We start from the raw sequence: 9,851 nt of genomic DNA, 5'->3' as shown, positions 1-9,851 counted from the left end.
CAACTCACCTACAAGGCTCCTCTCTCTTCAGCTGCTCCCAAGACCGACCCTGCAAATGAAATGGGCAAATGCTCAAACACTCAGCTCTCAAACATTTAGGGATTGCTCACAACGAAAGCCAAAAACCTCTAAACCCTAGACACTGGTTCCTACTCTACCTAGCCAGGATTCTATACACCCAAGCAGGGCATCGCAAGACCATCCTGCTCACAGACTGGACAGCCATCGGCTCCACTGTCTAAGGGAACTGACATGTTCATGTGAGACTCTGAGCAATATTCTATCTACCCACTGATCCACGGAGCAGGGCAGAGCAGTTCCAGGCTGACCCCAAGTGAGACACCCCACACCTGTGACAACACAAACCACGTGACACAAAACACGCACGAGACACAGGACGTGACACAAAACACGCACGAGACACAGGACGTGACACAAAACACGCACGAGACAAAGGACGTGACACAAAACACGCACGAGACACAGGACGTGACACAGACCGGAACTGCTCTGCCCCGCACACCTGAATCCCATGATAAAAAGTAAGTCCTTCCTTTGATGCGTCCAAATAACCTGTTCCAGGATACCCACTCCACCGGACTAATTGCAAAAATCCCTCCAGGCAATGCAAATACTTGCACCCACTCCCAACCACTCTCTGGGTCTTTGCCCTGCACTTATCTTTCCGAGAGCGGGGGATGCCAATCCAGCTTTGATGCACAGGAGGGGCACCTGGGCTGGCTCAGAGGTTCCTGCCATCGTCAGACTACTCGGCGTCAACTGCGAGAAAGAAAACCATAAGCAATACGTGAGTTGTGTGGCATGGGGCTCAAACCACAGTGATCCCACTACTCACCAGCACCCAGGCCGTGACCGGAGTCGGACACTGTGGATGTCACATTCCAGGATACCTGAATGAGTGAGACACAAACTTAGAAGGCATCTCTAAAGGTGCAGTGGATCCCCGCTCCTCCTGCTGCCTCCCCAACTCACCTACAAGGTTCCTCTCTCTTCAGCTGCTCCCAACACTGCCCCTGCAAATGAAATGGGCAAATGCTCAAACACTCAGCTCTCAAACATTTAGGGATTGCTCACAATGAAAGCCAAAACCCTCTAAACCCTAGACACTGGTTCCTACTCTACCTAGCCGGGACTCTAGACACCCAAGCAGGGCATTGCAAGACCATCCTGCTCACAGACTGGACAGCCATCGGCTCCACTGTCTAAGGGAACTGACATGTTCATGTGAGACTGAGAAATATTCTATCCACCCACTGATCCACGGAGGAGGGCAGAGCAGGTCCATGCTGACCCCAAGTGAGACACCCCACACCTGTGACCACACACACCATGTGACACAATTAAGAGACGAAGGACACAAAACAGAGGGATGAGACAAAGGATGTGACACAGACCAGAACTGCTCTGCCCTGCACACAGGAATCCCATGATAAAAAGTAAGCCCTTCTTTTGATGCGTCCAAATAACCTGTCACAGGATACCCCCTGCACCAGACTAATTTCAAAAATCCCTCCAGGCGAGGCACAGACTTGCACCAACTCCCAACCCCTCTCTGGGGCTTTGCCCTGCACTTATCTTGCCAAGAGCAGGGGATGCCAATCCATCTTGGATGCACAGGACGGGCACCTGGGCTGCCTCAGAGGTTCCTGCCATCATCAGAGTACTCGGAGTCAACTGCAAGAAAGAAAACCAGACTCCAGATCTGAGTACTGAGGCACGTGGCCCCAGCCCCCACGATCCCTCAACTCACTGTCACCGAGGCAGGTCCTCGTGTCACTGGCTCTGACCAGACTTGGACAAGGTGCTATCATCTCCTGGGACACATGAGCGAGAGAGAGACAAAATTAGAGGGCATCTCTATAGCTGCAGTGGATTCCTGCTCCTCCTGCTGCCTCCCCGACTCACCTCCAACGCTCATCTGCTCCCAAAGGTTAGCTGGATGGCACCTGCAATCAAAAAAGCTCAATCCTTCATTGCTGATCCTTTCAATACTCGGAGATTACCTACAAGGACAGCTCCAGAGGACCAAACCGTGTCCGTCACCTCACTGTGAGTTGGCTTCAGCCCTGTGAGGCTTCGTACGTCTCCTGCAAAACAACCCAGAGGCAAGTGTGAGTACTGAGATACTGCCCAAGAGTTTGCTGCTCCCATGGCAGCTTCTGTCTGACTCCCCTTGACCGTGACCTCTTACAGGCAGGGTCCCCGTCACGTTGGACTGTATGTTAGAAGTCGGTGCATTGCCTGGAAAACAAAAAAACAAGTATGTACACAGTTTCACCACAAGTACACCACCTGCAAAAGAGCAGCTAGTTTTGTCCTGCAGTCACTGCTCACCTTGCTCACCAGGCTCACCTTCCCTCTGGTGCCTGTCATCTGCTGGGCTGAGGGCTCTGCATCTTAAAAAAAAAAAATAAAAAAAACAAAACTAAACCACCAAACCATCCAAATGATCAAGTAACCCTAGGGCCAAAAGTCATGTCTTGGCTCTGACCTCACATGACAACCCACCTTCTGACTGTGCTCCTCCAGCCTCTTCTGTTCATCTCTGCTTTACATCCAGTCCCTCTGATACTGCAAAGAAATGAGTTACCAAAGTCAGCCATATATACAGGGGGACTTTAGCTGCTGTGCAATTCTAATTTCTCCTTAGACAAGCCCTCTGGGGTCCAAAGACAACCTGCACAAACAAACACTGACCTAACTTTAAGGTCCTCAGTGCCTAAGCCTATCCATGGGGTAACCGGGAAGTCTCCTTTCTACTCCACCTACCCCCAAGTCTACACTGCAGGGCAGAGCAGTTCCAGGCCCAACACAAACTCCAAGGACACATTTCCAGACAAGTGCTGTGGTGCAACCAGGAGAGAGAACTCTGAGAAAGGAACGACGCCAAAATGGATGTGCTGCCGCACGAGAAGACGGAGGATACGGCGAGACTGAACGGAGGAGGCTCTGGGGAGCCTGAAAAGACACTCTAACAGAATGGCCTGGGACAAGAACTGCCTACAAAATTGCTAAGATGGATGGGAGACAAGGCTATGTTCAGAATCTTCTTAAACTCTCAGAAATCCCAGGCGGTTACAAGAGATGACTGCACAGCACAGCCACCGATACAACCTGTAAGGAGGCTGTAAAAGACACCTGACCTGACACTTCTCAGATGCGATTCTGATGCACATCCAAGCTAGTGAGACAAAGAACGGATGGTATGGGCACTGGGTTGGGCAGTGCAGAGGTTCAAGACCCTAGGAATGATGCCTCAGATAAGAGCTTTGAGGGCAGAAAGCAAAGATGTGGTGACTGTGAATAGTAAGACACGAAACACAGACTGGACAAAGGACATGACACAGACCTGAACAGCTCTGCCCTGCACATCCTACTCCATGATGAAAAGTAAACTGCTCCTCCTATGTGTGCCAAGGGCCTGTTAGGGCAGACCCTTTCCCCTGGGCTCATTTGAAAATCCCTCCCTCCTAACCATAAAACTGGACCCAGCTCTCATCCCCTCTCCAGGTGGGAGTCCTCCACTTATCTTTCCCACAGCTGGGGATGTGAATCCATCTTCGATGTGAAGGAAGGACGCCCGGCTGGCTCAGAGGGTCCTGTGAGATCACTGACTCGGTTGGCTACGAGAAAGAAAACAGAAACTGACACAAGAGTTGGGCAGCACGTGGGAGATAACCCTGCAATTGGCTACTCACCCTCCCCTGAGCTGAGAGGTTCTCAGGCCACTGGCTCTGATCCCAGTCAGAGGCTGCTGCCGTCACCGTGTGCCGTACCTGGGGGAGTGAGAAAAAAAGTTATGGGTGTTTCTGAAAGTAGGGGAGACCCCAGCACCTCCTCCCTACCTCCCCGACTCAACCTCAATGCTCCTCCTTTGCCAAAGGCAGGCTGGATGGCACCTGCAACTGGGAAAGGTCCAGCCTTAATTGATGACCCTCGTAGTACTAGGAGATTACTCACAAGGACAGCTGAAGACCATCAAACCTAATTGGCAGGTGGCTCCGACCCTCTCAGGCTGCACACATTCTCTGCAAAGTAAAAAAGCCAAAGGCAAATGTACAGACTGAGGTACTGCCTGAAAGGATGCCTTTCCTGGGGTAGCTCCTACCTACCTCTCCTCCACAGTGACCTCTTACCAGCAGGGGCCCTGAAGCACTGGACTGTCTGTTAGAAGGTGGCAGAACCCCTGGAAAACACAAGAAACAAAGCATGTGCACAGATTTACCACAACACCTGTAAAAGACCATCTAGTTCTGTCCTGGAGTCAATGCTCACCTTGCTCACCGGGACTCACCTGGATCACCTCCCCTCCAGTGCCTAGAGCCTCCTGGGCCCAGGGCTCTGCAGCTGAAAACAAAGAAAAAACAAACCCAAACAACAAAATCCTTAACACACAAGTAAACGTGGAGCTAAAAGCCACATCTTTGTGCTGATGTCAGGTGATGACCCACCTTCTTGCTCTGCTCCTCTGGCCTCTGTTCTGTTCAACTCTGCTTTACACCCTACCCCTCTGACATGGTAAAGAAACCCTAACCAAAGTCACCCAGATAGATGGGGAGAGCTCAAAGAGTCTCCCTTCTCTTTAGGCAAACCACCCAGGGTCACTGCCTGCAGCCAAAGACTGCAGCTGTAATTGCACAGAATATCTGGGTGAATGAGAAGAAAACTTAAGTAGCACATCTGAAAAGTCAGTGGGTGCCTTCACAGGCATTTAGGGGGCTCCTGGACACTGCTTTCCACCCATACTACCTCAAAAAACCCCTAGCAATTCCTAACTGGCACCCCAGCCCTCACTCTATCTGTGGGCTGTAACCCCCCACTGACTACTTGCAAACCTGAGTGTCTGTAACATCTTCAACACAGAGCAGCTTCACCTGAGGACTGGATAACACTGGTGAAAAAATGCCAAACTGCAGTTGAGATGATCAGGAAATCCCAAAATATGCAAGGCTCCTAAGGAAAAGAAAAAGAGATAACCAATTATAAAAGCAGCTTAGCAACACCAAGTTATTAAATTTAAAAACCCTGCATGTGAGTGTAATCCTCTTCATTACCATATACAGCTCTGCTTCTTTGGATACCAAAGCTGATGCTTTAATAAAGCAGGAATAGCTTGAGAAGTCCCATTAAATGAAAGAAAGGGAGAGCTCTTATCCCATTGAAGCCTGCCTGCTGAATGACTTCCCTGACCAAAGGCTGGGGTTAATATACCCCTGGTCGTGCCCACCTCCCTTCCCTTGAGGCCCCGGGAGAAAGGGAGCAGCCCAATCCAAGACAGTATAAAGGCTCTGGGAGCAGCAGCACCTGTTTTGCATCTCTGACTTAAAATCAGGATAGGTAAAGAGCCTGACAGAGAAAAGGACTCCTAACGTGAGCAGGTATTATAGTTGGTATTAGATTTAGGGTTGGTATTGGATTCGGGTAGGGGCTGGAGCGGAGGGACTGGAGCAGAATGGCGGGAGTTAGCGGGGCGGCGGGGGCTGCGGCGCCGGGAAGGGGAGCGGCGCGGCGCGGGCTGCGGCGCCGGGAAGGGGAGGGGCGCGGCGCGGGCTGCGGCGCCGGGAAGGGGAGCGGCGCGGCGCGGGCTGCGGCGCCGGGAAGGGGAGCGGCGCGGCGCGGGCTGCGGCGCCGGGAAGGGGAGCGGCGCGGCGCGGGCTGCGGCGCCGGGAAGGGGAGCGGCGCGGCGCGGGCTGGGGCAGCGCGGCGTGGCCGCGTCCTACCTGCGGGACAAGGGTGAGCCTGGCGGTACCGGAACGAGGCGCGGAGGGGGCCGCAAGGAGCCCCGGGGCTGCCGGGACCCTCCCGCGCTGCTGGGCTGAGCTCCCGGGGTGCTTCGCGATGGGGGATGTGGAGTGAGGTAATAACGAGAATCAGGAAGTGCTTCCACGGACCCGCGCCCGGTTCGGTGGCTGTGCCGAGGTTTGAACCGGGAAAGAGCCGCTGTCCTGCGGTGAGGACCGGGGAAAATAGCCTTAAAATGAGAGTGGAGAGCTCTGCACAGAGGAAATAAAACTCACTGGGTTTAGTAGCTAAAATATCAGGGGAAATTACTGTCTGGTTACGGCAGTAAGCTTCCCACAGCAGTTTCAGGTGCCTACCTTTGGAGACCAGCCCCAAAGTAGAAACTCCTCTCGACTGCTCCTGAGAGAGGCAATTGGAACTTTAGGTGCTGAGGAAAGCGATTTCCTCTCCTAAGTCCTGGTTCACCTGCCCGAGCACCTACAGTGTTTATATTCCACCTCACTCTCTGCTTTGCACGTTTGTATCAATAAAAGAAACTTCCAAGGTCTTCCTCTAGTCTGAGCTGCATCTTTTCTGCACCCCAACACTCTCCCACCTGTCCACGTGCGCTGCTCCCCTCTCCTGCGCTGCTTCCTGGAACAGGGCTCATCCCTCGGCACCTTCCTCGAGCGATAATCCGGGTACATCAGGTGCTTCCCCGAGCCCCTGCGAGATGCTCTCACCATCACTGCTTGAGAGATTCCCTGGGATCGACTGCTCTCCTGCAGAAGCTCCCCATAAAAAGGGCCCCACCGAGCACGGCCCGCCCCTTGTCACCCTCACTGCCCACACCTGGGGCTGTCCCGCCTCTTTGTCAGCCTCACTGCCCACACCTGGGGCTGTCCCGCATGGGAGGGGAGAGAGGGACGGGTGGAGCCACAGGCGGCCGCGCCCGCCCGCCGCGCCCAGCTTACCCCGGGGACTATCTCCGTCGGATCTGCCGCCGTGGGTCGCTCCCGGGGGGGAAGGCGGCGGCGCAGCCCCGATAGCATCTCCAGGGCACGGCGGGGGCGGGAGCGGGAGCGGAGCGGGGCGAGCGGGCGGCGCGGCGTGGGCGCCTGAGGTCCTCGCGCGCCGCGGCGCCGAGACGGGGGCTGCCCTCGCCGGTGCCTGCCGCCGCCCACGAACCTGCCGCCCGCGCCCGGCGCCGCCGAGCGCCCCGCCCCGTCCCCACAGCGGGAAGCGGCGCGGCGAGACGGCGCTGCGGGCGCGGGGCGGGGGTCCGGGTCGCGGCGGAGGTCAGGCAACAGGATAGACACCTCTCTAAAGCGAGGGGGCCTCTCGCCGCCATCTTTAGTGTGGCCTCGGCTAAGTTCCGGTTTTGGCGGCGCCATCTTGAGTGTGGCGTCGGGGAGAACTTCCGGGCAGGGGCCGCCATTTTTAGTGTGGTCGTTCCGGTCCTGGCGGCGCCATCTTTACTGTGGGCTTGGCGGACTTCTGGGACGGGGCCTTGGAGGACTTCCGGTCGCTCTCTACTTCCGGGGACCGGGTTTACCCAAATTAGCGTCCCTCCTCGCTAATTTCTGCGCTTTCACCCCAAAAAATCTTCATGTTATTCCCCCCACACACACCCCGGGAGGGACGGGAGACCGCGAGTCCCGCCCTGCCGCCGGAACCGGCCCTTAACTCGACCAGGGAGCGCTGCACCGGCACGAGAGCCACCGCGCATGCGTCGCCGGTCCCTCTCCTGGCTGCCCTCAGTTACCACGTGATCGCCGGCGTCTTTCCAACGACTGCGCACGCGCCGGCGTCGCCACCTTGGCTCCCCCCCCCACCCCGCCGCCCGACCGCCCGGCTTCGCTTTCTTACTGCGGCTCCCCCTCCACTTTTTCGGCTCTCTGGGGTTCCCTCACCCACATTTTGGGGTCCCCTTCTCACATTTGAGGGGTGATGACCCCGCAATTTACGGTTCGGGGGGGGGGGGGGAGGAGAGGAAACGGGGTGCCCAAGAAGGGGTTTCTTTTTTTCTTTTTTTTTTTTTTTCTCTTTTATTTCATTTTCATTTTATTTCCTTTTTAGGTTTTTTGCCTTTTTTTTAATTTTCTTTTGTTTTTTATATTTCCTTTTTTTATTTCGTTTATTTTTTATTCTCTTTATTTTTCATCTTCTCTCCCAGTGCTCCCCAACAACCCTCAGTAACACCCGGTGCTCCCCAGTGCACCCCAGTAACACCCAGTGCTCCTCAACAACCCCCAGTAACACCCAGTGCTCCCCAACAAACTCCAGTAGCACCCAGTGCTCCCCAAAAATTGACCCCAAACCGACCCAAATCATCCCAAAAGCTGACCCAAAACTGACCCCAATCATCCCAAAAGCTGACCCAAAACTGACCCAAATCACCCCAAACAGTGACCCCAAACTGACCCCAAAAAATGACCCAAATCATCCCAAAAACTGACCCAAAACTCTGCATTTATTTGGCATCATTTCCTCTCAAAAACAACATCTCCGATTTAGTTGATTGCTAAAGCCATCCTTTTAAAATCATCTCAGGAATCAAAAGGGACTGGAAAACACACAGAAATCATTCCTGCACCCACCAAATCATTAGGAATTGGAACCCGATTCCCTCATCTCTCTCCTTGTTCTTCTTGCCTGGAAAACCTGATGATCCCCGCTGGCTATTTTCAGGCTGCTTTTCTTCCACAGCTCCTTTCCTCCCGGCTGAAACCTCCTGGCATATTCAGGGCTTAGCTGGAGGGGAGCCCCTCTGAAGTATTTCCTCTCGTGGCAATTCTGTGGGATGAAGAAGTAAAAAAAGCACATCAAGAGCTCCTTCTCCCCCCTTCCTTTGCAAACACCCTCCCAGTTTGTCCTTGGCAGCTCCATCCCCCCGGCACCCGCACCCGACGCTTCGGCTCCGCTGGCAAAGGGACAGCAAGTGCACAAGCAAGTTCAGTGCTGGGCAGGGGCTCCCTGGGGAACGGCACTTCAGTGCTTTAGTCCGTGGCCTTTCCTGCTGCCCTCCCTCCTGGAGGCAGAGGATGACCCGGCCCTTGTTTCTCCCACGCTCGCAGACCCAGGTCCTGCTCCTTTGGCCCCACTTTTCTTGGCAGACCCGGCCTCATTTTCCAGGGTCCCCAGGAAACTTCTGCACTTGACCCATTGCTAAGTGCAGAGCACAGGGCAAGGGAAGGACAAATTTCTTGGCACCCACCCCCTGGAATTTTCCTTCTCCGCAGCACGCTCCCGTTCCTGCTCCTTCTCCCAGCACCTCAGAGAATGTCCTTTTCACCCAGGTCCTGCTTACCGTCGTCCAACAAAACACGCTGACAACATTTTTCAGGATGCCAGTGGAGAGATATTAGAGCACACTGCACAGGGAAGCTGAGCCTGCCCCATCCCTGCAAGTGTTCCAGGCCAGGCTGGATGGGACTGGGAGCATCCAGCTGAGGATGAGAGGGGAAGGTGTCCCTGCCCACGGAAGGCAGGATGGCCTTTGAAGGTCCCCTTCAAACCAAATCGCTCTGGGATTCCCCTCCAAAATCACTACCAAAGAGACACAGCAATCAAAGCAGAGGGACTACACTCCCAGTTTTTCTTACCTGCAGGCACACAGCACAGCACGTTGGACATAAAAGCCACAGGGTTAGTCCTGCCAGAGGTGTCCGGCACACCCATGACAACCGAAGGGAAAGAGGGAGCCTGAGAACACAGAGTAAAAGACACTTTAATTAGGAGTACACCGAGCACTAGCCAGGTCATTCACACAGACAGCTTCACTGTCCAGTCATACAAAAAGCACTCACCGAGGCCTCAGTTAGGATGGTTCCTGACGCTGACCAGGTGAATACCTCCCTGGAAGCCCGCTCCGCTCATGCCAGGCACTGGGGCTCACTCAGGGGGGCTTTGCCAAGCAGCCAATGGAAATTAAAATTACAGGCTGGGCAAAGCCGCTTCCCACAGGACCGCTCCTGGCCAAGGCCACCGGTCCCTGCAAGTCAGACCACTGACCACCCGGGGGGATTTTCGGGGGCACGCTTCCAGCTTTTATTCTCCAGAAACTCCAGTTCTTTCTGGCACCCCTTGCTTCAGTCTTCCCCTGCTGG

General features: G+C 54.6%; 2 long non-coding RNA genes across 3 annotated transcripts; both read right to left on the bottom strand.

The window, feature by feature from the left end:
* Positions 1–1,921: 1,921 nt before the first annotated feature.
* On the bottom strand, positions 1,922–3,202 carry LOC135408943 (uncharacterized). Of its 2 annotated transcripts, none has more exons than XR_010427936.1 (4): positions 2,530–3,202; positions 2,356–2,417; positions 2,206–2,262; positions 1,922–2,108 (listed from the first exon to the last, which is right to left on the bottom strand). It is a non-coding gene; the product is annotated as an uncharacterized LOC135408943 (long non-coding RNA). The 2 variants fall into 2 exon arrangements; XR_010427937.1 differs by having other exon boundaries at positions 2,213–2,262.
* A 565-nt stretch (positions 3,203–3,767) lies between these two features.
* LOC135408944 (uncharacterized) lies at positions 3,768–4,666 on the bottom strand. The gene is made up of 4 exons (XR_010427938.1): positions 4,473–4,666; positions 4,297–4,368; positions 4,134–4,207; positions 3,768–3,920 (listed from the first exon to the last, which is right to left on the bottom strand). It is a non-coding gene; the product is annotated as an uncharacterized LOC135408944 (long non-coding RNA).
* Positions 4,667–9,851: the final 5,185 nt, after the last annotated feature.

This window comes from Pseudopipra pipra, unplaced genomic scaffold (assembly GCF_036250125.1).
Source record: "Pseudopipra pipra isolate bDixPip1 unplaced genomic scaffold, bDixPip1.hap1 HAP1_SCAFFOLD_90, whole genome shotgun sequence".
Lineage (NCBI taxonomy): Eukaryota > Metazoa > Chordata > Aves > Passeriformes > Pipridae > Pseudopipra > Pseudopipra pipra.
Note: the sequence above shows the minus strand (reverse complement) of the source record. Positions and strands in the feature narration are given on the sequence as shown.